Source organism: Oryctolagus cuniculus, unplaced genomic scaffold, assembly GCF_964237555.1.
Source record: "Oryctolagus cuniculus unplaced genomic scaffold, mOryCun1.1 SCAFFOLD_167, whole genome shotgun sequence".
NCBI classification, from domain to species: domain Eukaryota; kingdom Metazoa; phylum Chordata; class Mammalia; order Lagomorpha; family Leporidae; genus Oryctolagus; species Oryctolagus cuniculus.
The window spans coordinates 31,616-55,807 of NW_027208289.1; the positions used below are offsets into that span (position 1 = coordinate 31,616).

Below are 24,192 nucleotides of genomic sequence, written 5' to 3' on the forward strand. Positions count from 1 at the left end.
CCAGGAACATCTAAGGGGAACACCTGTGCAGCCCCCGAGAGAGCCGGCCGGCCGGCCGGCGGTGTGCCGCTCCCCCGCGGAAGTGGGGAATGTGGCAGGGGGAACCGCCCTTCCACGGAGGTGGAAGGGACGGTAGCCAACCCGGGAAGAACCAGCAGCAAACCCGGGGAGGGCCGAGCAGACGAAAGAACAGCGCAGGGTCCTGTGTCGTTCCTCCATGAAGAGGGGGAGCGACAGTCTCGAACTGGCTGCCGGGCTGGAGGGTGCGGGTCGCGCTGAAGCGCCCCACCCTCCCGTGAGGGAACGGGCGCTGAGGACGGAAATCCCTCTGTGCCACGAAGGGTGTCGGGGTGTGCGACTGTGTGCCCCTTGTGTAGGCGTGTGTGTGTGTGTGTGTGTGTGTGTGTGAGTGCCCACGCGAGCGTGCGGCGGGGGTGATTCCGTGCGCTGCCGCCCTCCTTCCCGACCTGCTGCCCCACTTGGGCCCCCGTGACCGAGCGGGGACAAGGGTCCCCAGGCCCTCAGCTGTCCTCGCGGCGTGGGAGTGTGTGGAGGCGCGGCGGCCGTGCCGGGGGAGGGCGGGCGACCTGTGCGTCAGCGGTGGGGGGGCTGCTGGCGGCCGGGTAGGAGGGAAGGCCCGGGCCGCGGTGGTGTGGGGCGCCGAACCCCCTGGTGCCGGGACCCGCGAGCCGCGGGGCGCAGCCCTGGGCAGGCGTGGAGGCTGCCGGGCACGGCTGGCGTGTGGCTGGGCGATGGCGGCAGGCAGGGGATCCGGCCTAGAAAGAGAGAGTAGGAGTTCCCTGTGGCCAGCGGCAGCCGGAGGAGGTTGGCTCCCCTTGGCTTGGCGGCAGCGTGCCGACTGGGCGCCCGGTGCTGCACTGCAGGTCCTGGGCTGGGCAGGCGGAGGGCTGGAGTTCGGGCACTGGTGCAGGGCTAGGCGGAGGGCGGCTGAGGAGGAGGGGGGGGGAGGAGGAGAAGAGAAGAGAAAAGAGGGAGGAGGCGGAGGAGAAGCGGCAGCGGGAGCGGGAGCGGGAATGGGAATGGGAATGGGAATGGGAGTGAGAGCGGGGAGCGGGCAGGAGGAGGAGGAGGAGGAGGAGGCGGCGGCGGCGGCGGCGGCGGCGGCTGTGCGGGCGCGCACTCAAGAGGGGCCTGGAGGCGGCCTCTGGCGTCTACGGCCATACCACCCTGAACGCGCCCGATCTCGTCTGATCTCGGAAGCTAAGCAGGGTCGGGCCTGGTTAGTACTTGGATGGGAGACCGCCTGGGAATACCGGGTGCTGTAGGCTTTTGCCCCGCGGCACCCTCCCCTTTTGCTCGCCTTTGGCTGGCTGCCTAGCCACGCCCCCATCCGCCAGCCCGCACGCCGGGACCCCTGCGACCCCCAACGCAGCTCCAGCAGGGGGCAGAAGCCCGACCCCTCCACCTGGCAGCCCCAGCCCGCCCGCGCCTCGGGCCTGGGCCTGGGCCTGGGCCTGGGCACGGGCACGGGCACGGGCGGGCCGGCCAGCTGTCCCCGGCTGCCGCAGCCCCACCGCCAACCCCGGGGCCCACCCCGGGACACAGGCCACGCCCCGCGCCATCCAGCGCGCCCCCTCCAACCCCAAACCAGCGACTCACCGCCCGCCAGGGCGCTCCCCTGCCGGCCGCCCCAACCCCGCAGCCCGCCGCACCAGCAGCTCCCGGCACCTGCACTCCCACCGCCCCTCCCGGGCTCCTGTCTCCCAGGGAGCCCAATGACTGTGACCACGACCACGACCACGACCACCGCCCGAAGACGACGCCAGGGCGCGGTTGCCCACCACTCAGGGCCCGGTGCCTCGCGCAGCCCAACCCGCGGGCCCTCTGCGCCACCTGGCCGTGCGGCGGCCACGCGCCACAGCCGCGGAAGCCCTCCAGAGCGCAAAGGAGGGACCCCACACCAAGCCTCGCAGGCAATACAGGCACCCTCTCCCTCTGTCTCTGACTTACACCAACACCTACACGTCTCTCTCTCTTTCTCTCTCTCTCTCTCCTCTCTCTGTCCCCCTCTCCCCCATCAGCCCTGACTCACACAGCATCCAAACGGGGCACCCTTTTGGCAGGCCAGGCAGAGACCCGCGGCCACAGGCTGCGTGCCCACAGGACCTCCCCGGGACAGAGGGTCCGTGGCAGGCAGGCAGCACACAGCCTGTGGTCTCTGTGGGGAGCAACTCGGATTGGACTGAGTTACTGGAATTAAGACTTATTCTATGCATCTGCTCTCCCACAATATGGCGCTGGGAGAGGAGAAAACAGCTTCTATGCAGCTGCCTCTTGCCAACTTGAGTGATGACCTCCAGGAGCTGATCCTGCTCCTGATTGGAGGAGAGCAGCGTACTTGGCGTGTGGGCAGCCGAGTTGGGATTGGCGGAAGAGGACTATAAAGGAGGAGAGAGACAACATGCACCAGGAACATCTAAGGGGAACACCTGTGCAGCCCCCGAGAGAGCCGGCCGGCCGGCCGGCGGTGTGCCGCTCCCCCGCGGAAGTGGGGAATGTGGCAGGGGGAACCGCCCTTCCACGGAGGTGGAAGGGACGGTAGCCAACCCGGGAAGAACCAGCAGCAAACCCGGGGAGGGCCGAGCAGACGAAAGAACAGCGCAGGGTCCTGTGTCGTTCCTCCATGAAGAGGGGGAGCGACAGTCTCGAACTGGCTGCCGGGCTGGAGGGTGCGGGTCGCGCTGAAGCGCCCCACCCTCCCGTGAGGGAACGGGCGCTGAGGACGGAAATCCCTCTGTGCCACGAAGGGTGTCGGGGTGTGCGACTGTGTGCCCCTTGTGTAGGCGTGTGTGTGTGTGTGTGTGTGTGTGTGTGAGTGCCCACGCGAGCGTGCGGCGGGGGTGATTCCGTGCGCTGCCGCCCTCCTTCCCGACCTGCTGCCCCACTTGGGCCCCCGTGACCGAGCGGGGACAAGGGTCCCCAGGCCCTCAGCTGTCCTCGCGGCGTGGGAGTGTGTGGAGGCGCGGCGGCCGTGCCGGGGGAGGGCGGGCGACCTGTGCGTCAGCGGTGGGGGGGCTGCTGGCGGCCGGGTAGGAGGGAAGGCCCGGGCCGCGGTGGTGTGGGGCGCCGAACCCCCTGGTGCCGGGACCCGCGAGCCGCGGGGCGCAGCCCTGGGCAGGCGTGGAGGCTGCCGGGCACGGCTGGCGTGTGGCTGGGCGATGGCGGCAGGCAGGGGATCCGGCCTAGAAAGAGAGAGTAGGAGTTCCCTGTGGCCAGCGGCAGCCGGAGGAGGTTGGCTCCCCTTGGCTTGGCGGCAGCGTGCCGACTGGGCGCCCGGTGCTGCACTGCAGGTCCTGGGCTGGGCAGGCGGAGGGCTGGAGTTCGGGCACTGGTGCAGGGCTAGGCGGAGGGCGGCTGAGGAGGAGGGGGGGGGAGGAGGAGAAGAGAAGAGAAAAGAGGGAGGAGGCGGAGGAGAAGCGGCAGCGGGAGCGGGAGCGGGAATGGGAATGGGAATGGGAGTGAGAGCGGGGAGCGGGCAGGAGGAGGAGGAGGAGGAGGCGGCGGCGGCGGCGGCGGCGGCGGCTGTGCGGGCGCGCACTCAAGAGGGGCCTGGAGGCAGCCTCTGGCGTCTACGGCCATACCACCCTGAACGCGCCCGATCTCGTCTGATCTCGGAAGCTAAGCAGGGTCGGGCCTGGTTAGTACTTGGATGGGAGACCGCCTGGGAATACCGGGTGCTGTAGGCTTTTGCCCCGCGGCACCCTCCCCTTTTGCTCGCCTTTGGCTGGCTGCCTAGCCACGCCCCCATCCGCCAGCCCGCACGCCGGGACCCCTGCGACCCCCAACGCAGCTCCAGCAGGGGGCAGAAGCCCGACCCCTCCACCTGGCAGCCCCAGCCCGCCCGCGCCTCGGGCCTGGGCCTGGGCCTGGGCCTGGGCACGGGCACGGGCACGGGCACGGGCACGGGCGGGCCGGCCAGCTGTCCCCGGCTGCCGCAGCCCCACCGCCAACCCCGGGGCCCACCCCGGGACACAGGCCACGCCCCGCGCCATCCAGCGCGCCCCCTCCAACCCCAAACCAGCGACTCACCGCCCGCCAGGGCGCTCCCCTGCCGGCCGCCCCAACCCCGCAGCCCGCCGCACCAGCAGCTCCCGGCACCTGCACTCCCACCGCCCCTCCCGGGCTCCTGTCTCCCAGGGAGCCCAATGACTGTGACCACGACCACGACCACCGCCCGAAGACGACGCCAGGGCGCGGTTGCCCACCACTCAGGGCCCGGTGCCTCGCGCAGCCCAACCCGCGGGCCCTCTGCGCCACCTGGCCGTGCGGCGGCCACGCGCCACAGCCGCGGAAGCCCTCCAGAGCGCAAAGGAGGGACCCCACACCAAGCCTCGCAGGCAATACAGGCACCCTCTCCCTCTGTCTCTGACTTACACCAACACCTACACGTCTCTCTCTCTTTCTCTCTCTCTCTCTGTCTCTCTCTCCTCTCTCTGTCCCCCTCTCCCCCATCAGCCCTGACTCACACAGCATCCAAACGGGGCACCCTTTTGGCAGGCCAGGCAGAGACCCGCGGCCACAGGCTGCGTGCCCACAGGACCTCCCCGGGACAGAGGGTCCGTGGCAGGCAGGCAGCACACAGCCTGTGGTCTCTGTGGGGAGCAACTCGGATTGGACTGAGTTACTGGAATTAAGACTTATTCTATGCATCTGCTCTCCCACAATATGGCGCTGGGAGAGGAGAAAACAGCTTCTATGCAGCTGCCTCTTGCCAACTTGAGTGATGACCTCCAGGAGCTGATCCTGCTCCTGATTGGAGGAGAGCAGCGTACTTGGCGTGTGGGCAGCCGAGTTGGGATTGGCGGAAGAGGACTATAAAGGAGGAGAGAGACAACATGCACCAGGAACATCTAAGGGGAACACCTGTGCAGCCCCCGAGAGAGCCGGCCGGCCGGCCGGCGGTGTGCCGCTCCCCCGCGGAAGTGGGGAATGTGGCAGGGGGAACCGCCCTTCCACGGAGGTGGAAGGGACGGTAGCCAACCCGGGAAGAACCAGCAGCAAACCCGGGGAGGGCCGAGCAGACGAAAGAACAGCGCAGGGTCCTGTGTCGTTCCTCCATGAAGAGGGGGAGCGACAGTCTCGAACTGGCTGCCGGGCTGGAGGGTGCGGGTCGCGCTGAAGCGCCCCACCCTCCCGTGAGGGAACGGGCGCTGAGGACGGAAATCCCTCTGTGCCACGAAGGGTGTCGGGGTGTGCGACTGTGTGCCCCTTGTGTAGGCGTGTGTGTGTGTGTGTGTGTGTGTGTGTGTGAGTGCCCACGCGAGCGTGCGGCGGGGGTGATTCCGTGCGCTGCCGCCCTCCTTCCCGACCTGCTGCCCCACTTGGGCCCCCGTGACCGAGCGGGGACAAGGGTCCCCAGGCCCTCAGCTGTCCTCGCGGCGTGGGAGTGTGTGGAGGCGCGGCGGCCGTGCCGGGGGAGGGCGGGCGACCTGTGCGTCAGCGGTGGGGGGGCTGCTGGCGGCCGGGTAGGAGGGAAGGCCCGGGCCGCGGTGGTGTGGGGCGCCGAACCCCCTGGTGCCGGGACCCGCGAGCCGCGGGGCGCAGCCCTGGGCAGGCGTGGAGGCTGCCGGGCACGGCTGGCGTGTGGCTGGGCGATGGCGGCAGGCAGGGGATCCGGCCTAGAAAGAGAGAGTAGGAGTTCCCTGTGGCCAGCGGCAGCCGGAGGAGGTTGGCTCCCCTTGGCTTGGCGGCAGCGTGCCGACTGGGCGCCCGGTGCTGCACTGCAGGTCCTGGGCTGGGCAGGCGGAGGGCTGGAGTTCGGGCACTGGTGCAGGGCTAGGCGGAGGGCGGCTGAGGAGGAGGGGGGGGAGGAGGAGGAGAAGAGAAGAGAAAAGAGGGAGGAGGCGGAGGAGAAGCGGCAGCGGGAGCGGGAGCGGGAATGGGAATGGGAATGGGAATGGGAGTGAGAGCGGGGAGCGGGCAGGAGGAGGAGGAGGAGGAGGCGGCGGCGGCGGCGGCGGCGGCGGCTGTGCGGGCGCGCACTCAAGAGGGGCCTGGAGGCAGCCTCTGGCGTCTACGGCCATACCACCCTGAACGCGCCCGATCTCGTCTGATCTCGGAAGCTAAGCAGGGTCGGGCCTGGTTAGTACTTGGATGGGAGACCGCCTGGGAATACCGGGTGCTGTAGGCTTTTGCCCCGCGGCACCCTCCCCTTTTGCTCGCCTTTGGCTGGCTGCCTAGCCACGCCCCCATCCGCCAGCCCGCACGCCGGGACCCCTGCGACCCCCAACGCAGCTCCAGCAGGGGGCAGAAGCCCGACCCCTCCACCTGGCAGCCCCAGCCCGCCCGCGCCTCGGGCCTGGGCCTGGGCCTGGGCCTGGGCACGGGCACGGGCACGGGCACGGGCACGGGCACGGGCGGGCCGGCCAGCTGTCCCCGGCTGCCGCAGCCCCACCGCCAACCCCGGGGCCCACCCCGGGACACAGGCCACGCCCCGCGCCATCCAGCGCGCCCCCTCCAACCCCAAACCAGCGACTCACCGCCCGCCAGGGCGCTCCCCTGCCGGCCGCCCCAACCCCGCAGCCCGCCGCACCAGCAGCTCCCGGCACCTGCACTCCCACCGCCCCTCCCGGGCTCCTGTCTCCCAGGGAGCCCAATGACTGTGACCACGACCACGACCACGACCACCGCCCGAAGACGACGCCAGGGCGCGGTTGCCCACCACTCAGGGCCCGGTGCCTCGCGCAGCCCAACCCGCGGGCCCTCTGCGCCACCTGGCCGTGCGGCGGCCACGCGCCACAGCCGCGGAAGCCCTCCAGAGCGCAAAGGAGGGACCCCACACCAAGCCTCGCAGGCAATACAGGCACCCTCTCCCTCTGTCTCTGACTTACACCAACACCTACACGTCTCTCTCTCTTTCTCTCTCTCTCTCTGTCTCTCTCTCCTCTCTCTGTCCCCCTCTCCCCCATCAGCCCTGACTCACACAGCATCCAAACGGGGCACCCTTTTGGCAGGCCAGGCAGAGACCCGCGGCCACAGGCTGCGTGCCCACAGGACCTCCCCGGGACAGAGGGTCCGTGGCAGGCAGGCAGCACACAGCCTGTGGTCTCTGTGGGGAGCAACTCGGATTGGACTGAGTTACTGGAATTAAGACTTATTCTATGCATCTGCTCTCCCACAATATGGCGCTGGGAGAGGAGAAAACAGCTTCTATGCAGCTGCCTCTTGCCAACTTGAGTGATGACCTCCAGGAGCTGATCCTGCTCCTGATTGGAGGAGAGCAGCGTACTTGGCGTGTGGGCAGCCGAGTTGGGATTGGCGGAAGAGGACTATAAAGGAGGAGAGAGACAACATGCACCAGGAACATCTAAGGGGAACACCTGTGCAGCCCCCGAGAGAGCCGGCCGGCCGGCCGGCGGTGTGCCGCTCCCCCGCGGAAGTGGGGAATGTGGCAGGGGGAACCGCCCTTCCACGGAGGTGGAAGGGACGGTAGCCAACCCGGGAAGAACCAGCAGCAAACCCGGGGAGGGCCGAGCAGACGAAAGAACAGCGCAGGGTCCTGTGTCGTTCCTCCATGAAGAGGGGGAGCGACAGTCTCGAACTGGCTGCCGGGCTGGAGGGTGCGGGTCGCGCTGAAGCGCCCCACCCTCCCGTGAGGGAACGGGCGCTGAGGACGGAAATCCCTCTGTGCCACGAAGGGTGTCGGGGTGTGCGACTGTGTGCCCCTTGTGTAGGCGTGTGTGTGTGTGTGTGTGTGTGTGTGTGAGTGCCCACGCGAGCGTGCGGCGGGGGTGATTCCGTGCGCTGCCGCCCTCCTTCCCGACCTGCTGCCCCACTTGGGCCCCCGTGACCGAGCGGGGACAAGGGTCCCCAGGCCCTCAGCTGTCCTCGCGGCGTGGGAGTGTGTGGAGGCGCGGCGGCCGTGCCGGGGGAGGGCGGGCGACCTGTGCGTCAGCGGTGGGGGGGCTGCTGGCGGCCGGGTAGGAGGGAAGGCCCGGGCCGCGGTGGTGTGGGGCGCCGAACCCCCTGGTGCCGGGACCCGCGAGCCGCGGGGCGCAGCCCTGGGCAGGCGTGGAGGCTGCCGGGCACGGCTGGCGTGTGGCTGGGCGATGGCGGCAGGCAGGGGATCCGGCCTAGAAAGAGAGAGTAGGAGTTCCCTGTGGCCAGCGGCAGCCGGAGGAGGTTGGCTCCCCTTGGCTTGGCGGCAGCGTGCCGACTGGGCGCCCGGTGCTGCACTGCAGGTCCTGGGCTGGGCAGGCGGAGGGCTGGAGTTCGGGCACTGGTGCAGGGCTAGGCGGAGGGCGGCTGAGGAGGAGGGGGGGGGAGGAGGAGAAGAGAAGAGAAGAGAAAAGAGGGAGGAGGCGGAGGAGAAGCGGCAGCGGGAGCGGGAGCGGGAATGGGAATGGGAATGGGAGTGAGAGCGGGGAGCGGGCAGGAGGAGGAGGAGGAGGAGGAGGCGGCGGCGGCGGCGGCGGCGGCGGCGGCGGCGGCTGTGCGGGCGCGCACTCAAGAGGGGCCTGGAGGCAGCCTCTGGCGTCTACGGCCATACCACCCTGAACGCGCCCGATCTCGTCTGATCTCGGAAGCTAAGCAGGGTCGGGCCTGGTTAGTACTTGGATGGGAGACCGCCTGGGAATACCGGGTGCTGTAGGCTTTTGCCCCGCGGCACCCTCCCCTTTTGCTCGCCTTTGGCTGGCTGCCTAGCCACGCCCCCATCCGCCAGCCCGCACGCCGGGACCCCTGCGACCCCCAACGCAGCTCCAGCAGGGGGCAGAAGCCCGACCCCTCCACCTGGCAGCCCCAGCCCGCCCGCGCCTCGGGCCTGGGCCTGGGCCTGGGCCTGGGCACGGGCACGGGCACGGGCACGGGCACGGGCGGGCCGGCCAGCTGTCCCCGGCTGCCGCAGCCCCACCGCCAACCCCGGGGCCCACCCCGGGACACAGGCCACGCCCCGCGCCATCCAGCGCGCCCCCTCCAACCCCAAACCAGCGACTCACCGCCCGCCAGGGCGCTCCCCTGCCGGCCGCCCCAACCCCGCAGCCCGCCGCACCAGCAGCTCCCGGCACCTGCACTCCCACCGCCCCTCCCGGGCTCCTGTCTCCCAGGGAGCCCAATGACTGTGACCACGACCACGACCACCGCCCGAAGACGACGCCAGGGCGCGGTTGCCCACCACTCAGGGCCCGGTGCCTCGCGCAGCCCAACCCGCGGGCCCTCTGCGCCACCTGGCCGTGCGGCGGCCACGCGCCACAGCCGCGGAAGCCCTCCAGAGCGCAAAGGAGGGACCCCACACCAAGCCTCGCAGGCAATACAGGCACCCTCTCCCTCTGTCTCTGACTTACACCAACACCTACACGTCTCTCTCTCTTTCTCTCTCTCTCTCTGTCTCTCTCTCCTCTCTCTGTCCCCCTCTCCCCCATCAGCCCTGACTCACACAGCATCCAAACGGGGCACCCTTTTGGCAGGCCAGGCAGAGACCCGCGGCCACAGGCTGCGTGCCCACAGGACCTCCCCGGGACAGAGGGTCCGTGGCAGGCAGGCAGCACACAGCCTGTGGTCTCTGTGGGGAGCAACTCGGATTGGACTGAGTTACTGGAATTAAGACTTATTCTATGCATCTGCTCTCCCACAATATGGCGCTGGGAGAGGAGAAAACAGCTTCTATGCAGCTGCCTCTTGCCAACTTGAGTGATGACCTCCAGGAGCTGATCCTGCTCCTGATTGGAGGAGAGCAGCGTACTTGGCGTGTGGGCAGCCGAGTTGGGATTGGCGGAAGAGGACTATAAAGGAGGAGAGAGACAACATGCACCAGGAACATCTAAGGGGAACACCTGTGCAGCCCCCGAGAGAGCCGGCCGGCCGGCCGGCGGTGTGCCGCTCCCCCGCGGAAGTGGGGAATGTGGCAGGGGGAACCGCCCTTCCACGGAGGTGGAAGGGACGGTAGCCAACCCGGGAAGAACCAGCAGCAAACCCGGGGAGGGCCGAGCAGACGAAAGAACAGCGCAGGGTCCTGTGTCGTTCCTCCATGAAGAGGGGGAGCGACAGTCTCGAACTGGCTGCCGGGCTGGAGGGTGCGGGTCGCGCTGAAGCGCCCCACCCTCCCGTGAGGGAACGGGCGCTGAGGACGGAAATCCCTCTGTGCCACGAAGGGTGTCGGGGTGTGCGACTGTGTGCCCCTTGTGTAGGCGTGTGTGTGTGTGTGTGTGTGTGTGTGTGTGAGTGCCCACGCGAGCGTGCGGCGGGGGTGATTCCGTGCGCTGCCGCCCTCCTTCCCGACCTGCTGCCCCACTTGGGCCCCCGTGACCGAGCGGGGACAAGGGTCCCCAGGCCCTCAGCTGTCCTCGCGGCGTGGGAGTGTGTGGAGGCGCGGCGGCCGTGCCGGGGGAGGGCGGGCGACCTGTGCGTCAGCGGTGGGGGGGCTGCTGGCGGCCGGGTAGGAGGGAAGGCCCGGGCCGCGGTGGTGTGGGGCGCCGAACCCCCTGGTGCCGGGACCCGCGAGCCGCGGGGCGCAGCCCTGGGCAGGCGTGGAGGCTGCCGGGCACGGCTGGCGTGTGGCTGGGCGATGGCGGCAGGCAGGGGATCCGGCCTAGAAAGAGAGAGTAGGAGTTCCCTGTGGCCAGCGGCAGCCGGAGGAGGTTGTGGCTCCCCTTGGCTTGGCGGCAGCGTGCCGACTGGGCGCCCGGTGCTGCAGGTCCTGGGCTGGGCAGGCGGAGGGCTGGAGTTCGGGCACTGGTGCAGGGCTAGGCGGAGGGCGGCTGAGGAGGAGGGGGGGGGAGGAGGAGGAGAAGAGAAGAGAAAAGAGGGAGGAGGCGGAGGAGAAGCGGCAGCGGGAGCGGGAGCGGGAATGGGAATGGGAATGGGAGTGAGAGCGGGGAGCGGGCAGGAGGAGGAGGAGGAGGAGGCGGCGGCGGCGGCGGCGGCGGCGGCTGTGCGGGCGCGCACTCAAGAGGGGCCTGGAGGCAGCCTCTGGCGTCTACGGCCATACCACCCTGAACGCGCCCGATCTCGTCTGATCTCGGAAGCTAAGCAGGGTCGGGCCTGGTTAGTACTTGGATGGGAGACCGCCTGGGAATACCGGGTGCTGTAGGCTTTTGCCCCGCGGCACCCTCCCCTTTTGCTCGCCTTTGGCTGGCTGCCTAGCCACGCCCCCATCCGCCAGCCCGCACGCCGGGACCCCTGCGACCCCCAACGCAGCTCCAGCAGGGGGCAGAAGCCCGACCCCTCCACCTGGCAGCCCCAGCCCGCCCGCGCCTCGGGCCTGGGCCTGGGCCTGGGCCTGGGCACGGGCACGGGCACGGGCACGGGCACGGGCACGGGCGGGCCGGCCAGCTGTCCCCGGCTGCCGCAGCCCCACCGCCAACCCCGGGGCCCACCCCGGGACACAGGCCACGCCCCGCGCCATCCAGCGCGCCCCCTCCAACCCCAAACCAGCGACTCACCGCCCGCCAGGGCGCTCCCCTGCCGGCCGCCCCAACCCCGCAGCCCGCCGCACCAGCAGCTCCCGGCACCTGCACTCCCACCGCCCCTCCCGGGCTCCTGTCTCCCAGGGAGCCCAATGACTGTGACCACGACCACGACCACGACCACCGCCCGAAGACGACGCCAGGGCGCGGTTGCCCACCACTCAGGGCCCGGTGCCTCGCGCAGCCCAACCCGCGGGCCCTCTGCGCCACCTGGCCGTGCGGCGGCCACGCGCCACAGCCGCGGAAGCCCTCCAGAGCGCAAAGGAGGGACCCCACACCAAGCCTCGCAGGCAATACAGGCACCCTCTCCCTCTGTCTCTGACTTACACCAACACCTACACGTCTCTCTCTCTTTCTCTCTCTCTCTCTGTCTCTCTCTCCTCTCTCTGTCCCCCTCTCCCCCATCAGCCCTGACTCACACAGCATCCAAACGGGGCACCCTTTTGGCAGGCCAGGCAGAGACCCGCGGCCACAGGCTGCGTGCCCACAGGACCTCCCCGGGACAGAGGGTCCGTGGCAGGCAGGCAGCACACAGCCTGTGGTCTCTGTGGGGAGCAACTCGGATTGGACTGAGTTACTGGAATTAAGACTTATTCTATGCATCTGCTCTCCCACAATATGGCGCTGGGAGAGGAGAAAACAGCTTCTATGCAGCTGCCTCTTGCCAACTTGAGTGATGACCTCCAGGAGCTGATCCTGCTCCTGATTGGAGGAGAGCAGCGTACTTGGCGTGTGGGCAGCCGAGTTGGGATTGGCGGAAGAGGACTATAAAGGAGGAGAGAGACAACATGCACCAGGAACATCTAAGGGGAACACCTGTGCAGCCCCCGAGAGAGCCGGCCGGCCGGCCGGCGGTGTGCCGCTCCCCCGCGGAAGTGGGGAATGTGGCAGGGGGAACCGCCCTTCCACGGAGGTGGAAGGGACGGTAGCCAACCCGGGAAGAACCAGCAGCAAACCCGGGGAGGGCCGAGCAGACGAAAGAACAGCGCAGGGTCCTGTGTCGTTCCTCCATGAAGAGGGGGAGCGACAGTCTCGAACTGGCTGCCGGGCTGGAGGGTGCGGGTCGCGCTGAAGCGCCCCACCCTCCCGTGAGGGAACGGGCGCTGAGGACGGAAATCCCTCTGTGCCACGAAGGGTGTCGGGGTGTGCGACTGTGTGCCCCTTGTGTAGGCGTGTGTGTGTGTGTGTGTGTGTGTGTGTGTGTGAGTGCCCACGCGAGCGTGCGGCGGGGGTGATTCCGTGCGCTGCCGCCCTCCTTCCCGACCTGCTGCCCCACTTGGGCCCCCGTGACCGAGCGGGGACAAGGGTCCCCAGGCCCTCAGCTGTCCTCGCGGCGTGGGAGTGTGTGGAGGCGCGGCGGCCGTGCCGGGGGAGGGCGGGCGACCTGTGCGTCAGCGGTGGGGGGGCTGCTGGCGGCCGGGTAGGAGGGAAGGCCCGGGCCGCGGTGGTGTGGGGCGCCGAACCCCCTGGTGCCGGGACCCGCGAGCCGCGGGGCGCAGCCCTGGGCAGGCGTGGAGGCTGCCGGGCACGGCTGGCGTGTGGCTGGGCGATGGCGGCAGGCAGGGGATCCGGCCTAGAAAGAGAGAGTAGGAGTTCCCTGTGGCCAGCGGCAGCCGGAGGAGGTTGGCTCCCCTTGGCTTGGCGGCAGCGTGCCGACTGGGCGCCCGGTGCTGCAGGTCCTGGGCTGGGCAGGCGGAGGGCTGGAGTTCGGGCACTGGTGCAGGGCTAGGCGGAGGGCGGCTGAGGAGGAGGGGGGGGGGAGGAGGAGAAGAGAAGAGAAGAGAAAAGAGGGAGGAGGCGGAGGAGAAGCGGCAGCGGGAGCGGGAGCGGGAGTGGGAATGGGAATGGGAATGGGAATGGGAATGGGAATGGGAGTGAGAGCGGGGAGCGGGCAGGAGGAGGAGGAGGAGGAGGCGGCGGCGGCGGAGGCGGAGGCGGCGGCGGCGGCGGCGGCGGCGGCGGCGGCTGTGCGTGCGCGCACTCAAGGGGGGCCTGGAGGCGGCCTCTGGCGTCTACGGCCATACCACCCTGAACGCGCCCGATCTCGTCTGATCTCGGAAGCTAAGCAGGGTCGGGCCTGGTTAGTACTTGGATGGGAGACCGCCTGGGAATACCGGGTGCTGTAGGCTTTTGCCCCGCGGCACCCTCCCCTTTTGCTCGCCTTTGGCTGGCTGCCTAGCCACGCCCCCATCCGCCAGCCCGCACGCCGGGACCCCTGCGACCCCCAACGCAGCTCCAGCAGGGGGCAGAAGCCCGACCCCTCCACCTGGCAGCCCCAGCCCGCCCGCGCCTCGGGCCTGGGCCTGGGCACGGGCACGGGCACGGGCACGGGCACGGGTGGGCCGGCCAGCTGTCCCCGGCTGCCGCAGCCCCACCGCCAACCCCGGGGCCCACCCCGGGACACAGGCCACGCCCCGCGCCATCCAGCGCGCCCCCTCCAACCCCAAACCAGCGACTCACCGCCCGCCAGGGCGCTCCCCTGCCGGCCGCCCCAACCCCGCAGCCCGCCGCACCAGCAGCTCCCGGCACCTGCACTCCCACCGCCCCTCCCGGGCTCCTGTCTCCCAGGGAGCCCAATGACTGTGACCACGACCACGACCACGACCACCGCCCGAAGACGACGCCAGGGCGCGGTTGCCCACCACTCAGGGCCCGGTGCCTCGCGCAGCCCAACCCGCGGGCCCTCTGCGCCACCTGGCCGTGCGGCGGCCACGCGCCACAGCCGCGGAAGCCCTCCAGAGCGCAAAGGAGGGACCCCACACCAAGCCTCGCAGGCAATACAGGCACCCTCTCCCTCTGTCTCTGACTTACACCAACACCTACACGTCTCTCTCTCTTTCTCTCTCTCTCTCTGTCTCTCTCTCCTCTCTCTGTCCCCCTCTCCCCCATCAGCCCTGACTCACACAGCATCCAAACGGGGCACCCTTTTGGCAGGCCAGGCAGAGACCCGCGGCCACAGGCTGCGTGCCCACAGGACCTCCCCGGGACAGAGGGTCCGTGGCAGGCAGGCAGCACACAGCCTGTGGTCTCTGTGGGGAGCAACTCGGATTGGACTGAGTTACTGGAATTAAGACTTATTCTATGCATCTGCTCTCCCACAATATGGCGCTGGGAGAGGAGAAAACAGCTTCTATGCAGCTGCCTCTTGCCAACTTGAGTGATGACCTCCAGGAGCTGATCCTGCTCCTGATTGGAGGAGAGCAGCGTACTTGGCGTGTGGGCAGCCGAGTTGGGATTGGCGGAAGAGGACTATAAAGGAGGAGAGAGACAACATGCACCAGGAACATCTAAGGGGAACACCTGTGCAGCCCCCGAGAGAGCCGGCCGGCCGGCCGGCGGTGTGCCGCTCCCCCGCGGAAGTGGGGAATGTGGCAGGGGGAACCGCCCTTCCACGGAGGTGGAAGGGACGGTAGCCAACCCGGGAAGAACCAGCAGCAAACCCGGGGAGGGCCGAGCAGACGAAAGAACAGCGCAGGGTCCTGTGTCGTTCCTCCATGAAGAGGGGGAGCGACAGTCTCGAACTGGCTGCCGGGCTGGAGGGTGCGGGTCGCGCTGAAGCGCCCCACCCTCCCGTGAGGGAACGGGCGCTGAGGACGGAAATCCCTCTGTGCCACGAAGGGTGTCGGGGTGTGCGACTGTGTGCCCCTTGTGTAGGCGTGTGTGTGTGTGTGTGTGTGTGTGTGTGAGTGCCCACGCGAGCGTGCGGCGGGGGTGATTCCGTGCGCTGCCGCCCTCCTTCCCGACCTGCTGCCCCACTTGGGCCCCCGTGACCGAGCGGGGACAAGGGTCCCCAGGCCCTCAGCTGTCCTCGCGGCGTGGGAGTGTGTGGAGGCGCGGCGGCCGTGCCGGGGGAGGGCGGGCGACCTGTGCGTCAGCGGTGGGGGGGCTGCTGGCGGCCGGGTAGGAGGGAAGGCCCGGGCCGCGGTGGTGTGGGGCGCCGAACCCCCTGGTGCCGGGACCCGCGAGCCGCGGGGCGCAGCCCTGGGCAGGCGTGGAGGCTGCCGGGCACGGCTGGCGTGTGGCTGGGCGATGGCGGCAGGCAGGGGATCCGGCCTAGAAAGAGAGAGTAGGAGTTCCCTGTGGCCAGCGGCAGCCGGAGGAGGTTGGCTCCCCTTGGCTTGGCGGCAGCGTGCCGACTGGGCGCCCGGTGCTGCAGGTCCTGGGCTGGGCAGGCGGAGGGCTGGAGTTCGGGCACTGGTGCAGGGCTAGGCGGAGGGCGGCTGAGGAGGAGGGGGGGGGAGGAGGAGAAGAGAAGAGAAGAGAAAAGAGGGAGGAGGCGGAGGAGAAGCGGCAGCGGGAGCGGGAGCGGGAATGGGAATGGGAATGGGAATGGGAATGGGAGTGAGAGCGGGGAGCGGGCAGGAGGAGGAGGAGGAGGAGGAGGCGGCGGCGGCGGCGGCGGCTGTGCGGGCGCGCACTCAAGAGGGGCCTGGAGGCAGCCTCTGGCGTCTACGGCCATACCACCCTGAACGCGCCCGATCTCGTCTGATCTCGGAAGCTAAGCAGGGTCGGGCCTGGTTAGTACTTGGATGGGAGACCGCCTGGGAATACCGGGTGCTGTAGGCTTTTGCCCCGCGGCACCCTCCCCTTTTGCTCGCCTTTGGCTGGCTGCCTAGCCACGCCCCCATCCGCCAGCCCGCACGCCGGGACCCCTGCGACCCCCAACGCAGCTCCAGCAGGGGGCAGAAGCCCGACCCCTCCACCTGGCAGCCCCAGCCCGCCCGCGCCTCGGGCCTGGGCCTGGGCCTGGGCCTGGGCACGGGCACGGGCACGGGCACGGGCACGGGCGGGCCGGCCAGCTGTCCCCGGCTGCCGCAGCCCCACCGCCAACCCCGGGGCCCACCCCGGGACACAGGCCACGCCCCGCGCCATCCAGCGCGCCCCCTCCAACCCCAAACCAGCGACTCACCGCCCGCCAGGGCGCTCCCCTGCCGGCCGCCCCAACCCCGCAGCCCGCCGCACCAGCAGCTCCCGGCACCTGCACTCCCACCGCCCCTCCCGGGCTCCTGTCTCCCAGGGAGCCCAATGACTGTGACCACGACCACGACCACGACCACCGCCCGAAGACGACGCCAGGGCGCGGTTGCCCACCACTCAGGGCCCGGTGCCTCGCGCAGCCCAACCCGCGGGCCCTCTGCGCCACCTGGCCGTGCGGCGGCCACGCGCCACAGCCGCGGAAGCCCTCCAGAGCGCAAAGGAGGGACCCCACACCAAGCCTCGCAGGCAATACAGGCACCCTCTCCCTCTGTCTCTGACTTACACCAACACCTACACGTCTCTCTCTCTTTCTCTCTCTCTCTCTGTCTCTCTCTCCTCTCTCTGTCCCCCTCTCCCCCATCAGCCCTGACTCACACAGCATCCAAACGGGGCACCCTTTTGGCAGGCCAGGCAGAGACCCGCGGCCACAGGCTGCGTGCCCACAGGACCTCCCCGGGACAGAGGGTCCGTGGCAGGCAGGCAGCACACAGCCTGTGGTCTCTGTGGGGAGCAACTCGGATTGGACTGAGTTACTGGAATTAAGACTTATTCTATGCATCTGCTCTCCCACAATATGGCGCTGGGAGAGGAGAAAACAGCTTCTATGCAGCTGCCTCTTGCCAACTTGAGTGATGACCTCCAGGAGCTGATCCTGCTCCTGATTGGAGGAGAGCAGCGTACTTGGCGTGTGGGCAGCCGAGTTGGGATTGGCGGAAGAGGACTATAAAGGAGGAGAGAGACAACATGCACCAGGAACATCTAAGGGGAACACCTGTGCAGCCCCCGAGAGAGCCGGCCGGCCGGCCGGCGGTGTGCCGCTCCCCCGCGGAAGTGGGGAATGTGGCAGGGGGAACCGCCCTTCCACGGAGGTGGAAGGGACGGTAGCCAACCCGGGAAGAACCAGCAGCAAACCCGGGGAGGGCCGAGCAGACGAAAGAACAGCGCAGGGTCCTGTGTCGTTCCTCCATGAAGAGGGGGAGCGACAGTCTCGAACTGGCTGCCGGGCTGGAGGGTGCGGGTCGCGCTGAAGCGCCCCACCCTCCCGTGAGGGAACGGGCGCTGAGGACGGAAATCCCTCTGTGCCACGAAGGGTGTCGGGGTGTGCGACTGTGTGCCCCTTGTGTAGGCGTGTGTGTGTGTGTGTGTGTGTGTGTGTGAGTGCCCACGCGAGCGTGCGGCGGGGGTGATTCCGTGCGCTGCCGCCCTCCTTCCCGACCTGCTGCCCCACTTGGGCCCCCGTGACCGAGCGGGGACAAGGGTCCCCAGGCCCTCAGCTGTCCTCGCGGCGTGGGAGTGTGTGGAGGCGCGGCGGCCGTGCCGGGGGAGGGCGGGCGACCTGTGCGTCAGCGGTGGGGGGGCTGCTGGCGGCCGGGTAGGAGGGAAGGCCCGGGCCGCGGTGGTGTGGGGCGCCGAACCCCCTGGTGCCGGGACCCGCGAGCCGCGGGGCGCAGCCCTGGGCAGGCGTGGAGGCTGCCGGGCACGGCTGGCGTGTGGCTGGGCGATGGCGGCAGGCAGGGGATCCGGCCTAGAAAGAGAGAGTAGGAGTTCCCTGTGGCCAGCGGCAGCCGGAGGAGGTTGGCTCCCCTTGGCTTGGCGGCAGCGTGCCGACTGGGCGCCCGGTGCTGCAGGTCCTGGGCTGGGCAGGCGGAGGGCTGGAGTTCGGGCACTGGTGCAGGGCTAGGCGGAGGGCGGCTGAGGAGGAGGGGGGGGGAGGAGGAGAAGAGAAGAGAAGAGAAAAGAGGGAGGAGGCGGAGGAGAAGCGGCAGCGGGAGCGGGAGCGGGAGTGGGAATGGGAATGGGAATGGGAATGGGAATGGGAATGGGAGTGAGAGCGGGGAGCGGGCAGGAGGAGGAGGAGGAGGAGGCGGCGGCGGCGGAGGCGGAGGCGGCGGCGGCGGCGGCGGCGGCGGCGGCGGCTGTGCGTGCGCGCACTCAAGGGGGGCCTGGAGGCGGCCTCTGGCGTCTACGGCCATACCACCCTGAACGCGCCCGATCTCGTCTGATCTCGGAAGCTAAGCAGGGTCGGGCCTGGTTAGTACTTGGATGGGAGACCGCCTGGGAATACCGGGTGCTGTAGGCTTTTGCCCCGCGGCACCCTCCCCTTTTGCTCGCCTTTGGCTGGCTGCCTAGCCACGCCCCCATCCGCCAGCCCGCACGCCGGGACCCCTGCGACCCCCAACGCAGCTCCAGCAGGGGGCAGAAGCCCGACCCCTCCACCTGGCAGCCCCAGCCCGCCCGCGCCTCGGGCCTGGGCCTGGGCACGGGCACGGGCACGGGCACGGGCACGGGTGGGCCGGCCAGCTGTCCCCGGCTGCCGCAGCCCCACCGCCAACCCCGGGGCCCACCCCGGGACACAGGCCACGCCCCGCGCCATCCAGCGCGCCCCCTCCAACCCCAAACCAGCGACTCACCGCCCGCCAGGGCGCTCCCCTGCCGGCCGCCCCAACCCCGCAGCCCGCCGCACCAGCAGCTCCCGGCACCTGCACTCCCACCGCCCCTCCCGGGCTCCTGTCTCCCAGGGAGCCCAATGACTGTGACCACGACCACGACCACGACCACCGCCCGAAGACGACGCCAGGGCGCGGTTGCCCACCACTCAGGGCCCGGTGCCTCGCGCAGCCCAACCCGCGGGCCCTCTGCGCCACCTGGCCGTGCGGCGGCCACGCGCCACAGCCGCGGAAGCCCTCCAGAGCGCAAAGGAGGGACCCCACACCAAGCCTCGCAGGCAATACAGGCACCCTCTCCCTCTGTCTCTGACTTACACCAACACCTACACGTCTCTCTCTCTTTCTCTCTCTCTCTCTGTCTCTCTCTCCTCTCTCTGTCCCCCTCTCCCCCATCAGCCCTGACTCACACAGCATCCAAACGGGGCACCCTTTTGGCAGGCCAGGCAGAGACCCGCGGCCACAGGCTGCGTGCCCACAGGACCTCCCCGGGACAGAGGGTCCGTGGCAGGCAGGCAGCACACAGCCTGTGGTCTCTGTGGGGAGCAACTCGGATTGGACTGAGTTACTGGAATTAAGACTTATTCTATGCATCTGCTCTCCCACAATATGGCGCTGGGAGAGGAGAAAACAGCTTCTATGCAGCTGCCTCTTGCCAACTTGAGTGATGACCTCCAGGAGCTGATCCTGCTCCTGATTGGAGGAGAGCAGCGTACTTGGCGTGTGGGCAGCCGAGTTGGGATTGGCGGAAGAGGACTATAAAGGAGGAGAGAGACAACATGCACCAGGAACATCTAAGGGGAACACCTGTGCAGCCCCCGAGAGAGCCGGCCGGCCGGCCGGCGGTGTGCCGCTCCCCCGCGGAAGTGGGGAATGTGGCAGGGGGAACCGCCCTTCCACGGAGGTGGAAGGGACGGTAGCCAACCCGGGAAGAACCAGCAGCAAACCCGGGGAGGGCCGAGCAGACGAAAGAACAGCGCAGGGTCCTGTGTCGTTCCTCCATGAAGAGGGGGAGCGACAGTCTCGAACTGGCTGCCGGGCTGGAGGGTGCGGGTCGCGCTGAAGCGCCCCACCCTCCCGTGAGGGAACGGGCGCTGAGGACGGAAATCCCTCTGTGCCACGAAGGGTGTCGGGGTGTGCGACTGTGTGCCCCTTGTGTAGGCGTGTGTGTGTGTGTGTGTGTGTGTGTGAGTGCCCACGCGAGCGTGCGGCGGGGGTGATTCCGTGCGCTGCCGCCCTCCTTCCCGACCTGCTGCCCCACTTGGGCCCCCGTGACCGAGCGGGGACAAGGGTCCCCAGGCCCTCAGCTGTCCTCGCGGCGTGGGAGTGTGTGGAGGCGCGGCGGCCGTGCCGGGGGAGGGCGGGCGACCTGTGCGTCAGCGGTGGGGGGGCTGCTGGCGGCCGGGTAGGAGGGAAGGCCCGGGCCGCGGTGGTGTGGGGCGCCGAACCCCCTGGTGCCGGGACCCGCGAGCCGCGGGGCGCAGCCCTGGGCAGGCGTGGAGGCTGCCGGGCACGGCTGGCGTGTGGCTGGGCGATGGCGGCAGGCAGGGGATCCGGCCTAGAAAGAGAGAGTAGGAGTTCCCTGTGGCCAGCGGCAGCCGGAGGAGGTTGGCTCCCCTTGGCTTGGCGGCAGCGTGCCGACTGGGCGCCCGGTGCTGCAGGTCCTGGGCTGGGCAGGCGGAGGGCTGGAGTTCGGGCACTGGTGCAGGGCTAGGCGGAGGGCGGCTGAGGAGGAGGGGGGGGGAGGAGGAGAAGAGAAGAGAAGAGAAAAGAGGGAGGAGGCGGAGGAGAAGCGGCAGCGGGAGCGGGAGCGGGAATGGGAATGGGAATGGGAATGGGAATGGGAGTGAGAGCGGGGAGCGGGCAGGAGGAGGAGGAGGCGGCGGCGGCGGCGGCGGCGGCTGTGCGGGCGCGCACTCAAGAGGGGCCTGGAGGCAGCCTCTGGCGTCTACGGCCATACCACCCTGAACGCGCCCGATCTCGTCTGATCTCGGAAGCTAAGCAGGGTCGGGCCTGGTTAGTACTTGGATGGGAGACCGCCTGGGAATACCGGGTGCTGTAGGCTTTTGCCCCGCGGCACCCTCCCCTTTTGCTCGCCTTTGGCTGGCTGCCTAGCCACGCCCCCATCCGCCAGCCCGCACGCCGGGACCCCTGCGACCCCCAACGCAGCTCCAGCAGGGGGCAGAAGCCCGACCCCTCCACCTGGCAGCCCCAGCCCGCCTGCGCCTCGGGCCTGGGCCTGGGCCTGGGCCTGGGCCTGGGCACGGGCACGGGCACGGGCACGGGCACGGGCGGGCCGGCCAGCTGTCCCCGGCTGCCGCAGCCCCACCGCCAACCCCGGGGCCCACCCCGGGACACAGGCCACGCCCCGCGCCATCCAGCGCGCCCCCTCCAACCCCAAACCAGCGACTCACCGCCCGCCAGGGCGCTCCCCTGCCGGCCGCCCCAACCCCGCAGCCCGCCGCACCAGCAGCTCCCGGCACCTGCACTCCCACCGCCCCTCCCGGGCTCCTGTCTCCCAGGGAGCCCAATGACTGTGACCACGACCACGACCACGACCACCGCCCGAAGACGACGCCAGGGCGCGGTTGCCCACCACTCAGGGCCCGGTGCCTCGCGCAGCCCAACCCGCGGGCCCTCTGCGCCACCTGGCCGTGCGGCGGCCACGCGCCACAGCCGCGGAAGCCCTCCAGAGCGCAAAGGAGGGACCCCACACCAAGCCTCGCAGGCAATACAGGCACCCTCTCCCTCTGTCTCTGACTTACACCAACACCTACACGTCTCTCTCTCTTTCTCTCTCTCTCTCTGTCTCTCTCTCCTCTCTCTGTCCCCCTCTCCCCCATCAGCCCTGACTCACACAGCATCCAAACGGGGCACCCTTTTGGCAGGCCAGGCAGAGACCCGCGGCCACAGGCTGCGTGCCCACAGGACCTCCCCGGGACAGAGGGTCCGTGGCAGGCAGGCAGCACACAGCCTGTGGTCTCTGTGGGGAGCAACTCGGATTGGACTGAGTTACTGGAATTAAGACTTATTCTATGCATCTGCTCTCCCACAATATGGCGCTGGGAGAGGAGAAAACAGCTTCTATGCAGCTGCCTCTTGCCAACTTGAGTGATGACCTCCAGGAGCTGATCCTGCTCCTGATTGGAGGAGAGCAGCGTACTTGGCGTGTGGGCAGCCGAGTTGGGATTGGCGGAAGAGGACTATAAAGGAGGAGAGAGACAACATGCACCAGGAACATCTAAGGGGAACACCTGTGCAGCCCCCGAGAGAGCCGGCCGGCCGGCCGGCGGTGTGCCGCTCCCCCGCGGAAGTGGGGAATGTGGCAGGGGGAACCGCCCTTCCACGGAGGTGGAAGGGACGGTAGCCAACCCGGGAAGAACCAGCAGCAAACCCGGGGAGGGCCGAGCAGACGAAAGAACAGCGCAGGGTCCTGTGTCGTTCCTCCATGAAGAGGGGGAGCGACAGTCTCGAACTGGCTGCCGGGCTGGAGGGTGCGGGTCGCGCTGAAGCGCCCCACCCTCCCGTGAGGGAACGGGCGCTGAGGACGGAAATCCCTCTGTGCCACGAAGGGTGTCGGGGTGTGCGACTGTGTGCCCCTTGTGTAGGCGTGTGTGTGTGTGTGTGTGTGTGTGTGTGTGAGTGCCCACGCGAGCGTGCGGCGGGGGTGATTCCGTGCGCTGCCGCCCTCCTTCCCGACCTGCTGCCCCACTTGGGCCCCCGTGACCGAGCGGGGACAAGGGTCCCCAGGCCCTCAGCTGTCCTCGCGGCGTGGGAGTGTGTGGAGGCGCGGCGGCCGTGCCGGGGGAGGGCGGGCGACCTGTGCGTCAGCGGTGGGGGGGCTGCTGGCGGCCGGGTAGGAGGGAAGGCCCGGGCCGCGGTGGTGTGGGGCGCCGAACCCCCTGGTGCCGGGACCCGCGAGCCGCGGGGCGCAGCCCTGGGCAGGCGTGGAGGCTGCCGGGCACGGCTGGCGTGTGGCTGGGCGATGGCGGCAGGCAGGGGATCCGGCCTAGAAAGAGAGAGTAGGAGTTCCCTGTGGCCAGCGGCAGCCGGAGGAGGTTGGCTCCCCTTGGCTTGGCGGCAGCGTGCCGACTGGGCGCCCGGTGCTGCAGGTCCTGGGCTGGGCAGGCGGAGGGCTGGAGTTCGGGCACTGGTGCAGGGCTAGGCGGAGGGCGGCTGAGGAGGAGGGGGGGGGAGGAGGAGAAGAGAAGAGAAGAGAAAAGAGGGAGGAGGCGGAGGAGAAGCGGCAGCGGGAGCGGGAGCGGGAATGGGAATGGGAATGGGAATGGGAGTGAGAGCGGGGAGCGGGCAGGAGGAGGAGGAGGAGGCGGCGGCGGCGGCGGCGGCGGCGGCGGCGGCGGCTGTGCGGGCGCGCACTCAAGAGGGGCCTGGAGGCAGCCTCTGGCGTCTACGGCCATACCACCCTGAACGCGCCCGATCTCGTCTGATCTCGGAAGCTAAGCAGGGTCGGGCCTGGTTAGTACTTGGATGGGAGACCGCCTGGGAATACCGGGTGCTGTAGGCTTTTGCCCCGCGGCACCCTCCCCTTTTGCTCGCCTTTGGCTGGCTGCCTAGCCACGCCCCCATCCGCCAGCCCGCACGCCGGGACCCCTGCGACCCCCAACGCAGCTCCAGCAGGGGGCAGAAGCCCGACCCCTCCACCTGGCAGCCCCAGCCCGCCCGCGCCTCGGGCCTGGGCCTGGGCCTGGGCCTGGGCACGGGCACGGGCACGGGCACGGGCACGGGCGGGCCGGCCAGCTGTCCCCGGCTGCCGCAGCCCCACCGCCAACCCCGGGGCCCACCCCGGGACACAGGCCACGCCCCGCGCCATCCAGCGCGCCCCCTCCAACCCCAAACCAGCGACTCACCGCCCGCCAGGGCGCTCCCCTGCCGGCCGCCCCAACCCCGCAGCCCGCCGCACCAGCAGCTCCCGGCACCTGCACTCCCACCGCCCCTCCCGGGCTCCTGTCTCCCAGGGAGCCCAATGACTGTGACCACGACCACGACCACGACCACCGCCCGAAGACGACGCCAGGGCGCGGTTGCCCACCACTCAGGGCCCGGTGCCTCGCGCAGCCCAACCCGCGGGCCCTCTGCGCCACCTGGCCGTGCGGCGGCCACGCGCCACAGCCGCGGAAGCCCTCCAGAGCGCAAAGGAGGGACCCCACACCAAGCCTCGCAGGCAATACAGGCACCCTCTCCCTCTGTCTCTGACTTACACCAACACCTACACGTCTCTCTCTCTTTCTCTCTCTCTCTCTGTCTCTCTCTCCTCTCTCTGTCCCCCTCTCCCCCATCAGCCCTGACTCACACAGCATCCAAACGGGGCACCCTTTTGGCAGGCCAGG

General features: G+C 69.7%; 10 non-coding genes across 10 annotated transcripts; all 10 read left to right on the top strand.

Annotated features, from left to right (window-relative positions):
* Positions 1-1,170: 1,170 nt before the first annotated feature.
* LOC138848132 (5S ribosomal RNA) lies at positions 1,171-1,289 on the top strand. Its single transcript, XR_011385944.1, has one exon. It is a non-coding gene; the product is annotated as a 5S ribosomal RNA (ribosomal RNA).
* A 2,299-nt stretch (positions 1,290-3,588) lies between these two features.
* Positions 3,589-3,707, top strand: LOC138848133 (5S ribosomal RNA). Its single transcript, XR_011385945.1, has one exon. It is a non-coding gene; the product is annotated as a 5S ribosomal RNA (ribosomal RNA).
* A 2,325-nt stretch (positions 3,708-6,032) lies between these two features.
* Positions 6,033-6,151, top strand: LOC138848134 (5S ribosomal RNA). The gene has a single exon (XR_011385946.1). It is a non-coding gene; the product is annotated as a 5S ribosomal RNA (ribosomal RNA).
* A 2,344-nt stretch (positions 6,152-8,495) lies between these two features.
* On the top strand, positions 8,496-8,614 carry LOC138848135 (5S ribosomal RNA). Its single transcript, XR_011385947.1, has one exon. It is a non-coding gene; the product is annotated as a 5S ribosomal RNA (ribosomal RNA).
* Positions 8,615-10,931: 2,317 nt separating this feature from the next.
* LOC138848136 (5S ribosomal RNA) lies at positions 10,932-11,050 on the top strand. The gene has a single exon (XR_011385948.1). It is a non-coding gene; the product is annotated as a 5S ribosomal RNA (ribosomal RNA).
* A 2,383-nt stretch (positions 11,051-13,433) lies between these two features.
* LOC138848138 (5S ribosomal RNA) lies at positions 13,434-13,552 on the top strand. Its single transcript, XR_011385950.1, has one exon. It is a non-coding gene; the product is annotated as a 5S ribosomal RNA (ribosomal RNA).
* A 2,318-nt stretch (positions 13,553-15,870) lies between these two features.
* Positions 15,871-15,989, top strand: LOC138848139 (5S ribosomal RNA). Its single transcript, XR_011385951.1, has one exon. It is a non-coding gene; the product is annotated as a 5S ribosomal RNA (ribosomal RNA).
* Positions 15,990-18,361: 2,372 nt separating this feature from the next.
* Positions 18,362-18,480, top strand: LOC138848140 (5S ribosomal RNA). The gene has a single exon (XR_011385952.1). It is a non-coding gene; the product is annotated as a 5S ribosomal RNA (ribosomal RNA).
* A 2,310-nt stretch (positions 18,481-20,790) lies between these two features.
* On the top strand, positions 20,791-20,909 carry LOC138848141 (5S ribosomal RNA). The gene has a single exon (XR_011385953.1). It is a non-coding gene; the product is annotated as a 5S ribosomal RNA (ribosomal RNA).
* Positions 20,910-23,250: 2,341 nt separating this feature from the next.
* Positions 23,251-23,369, top strand: LOC138848142 (5S ribosomal RNA). The gene has a single exon (XR_011385954.1). It is a non-coding gene; the product is annotated as a 5S ribosomal RNA (ribosomal RNA).
* Positions 23,370-24,192: the final 823 nt, after the last annotated feature.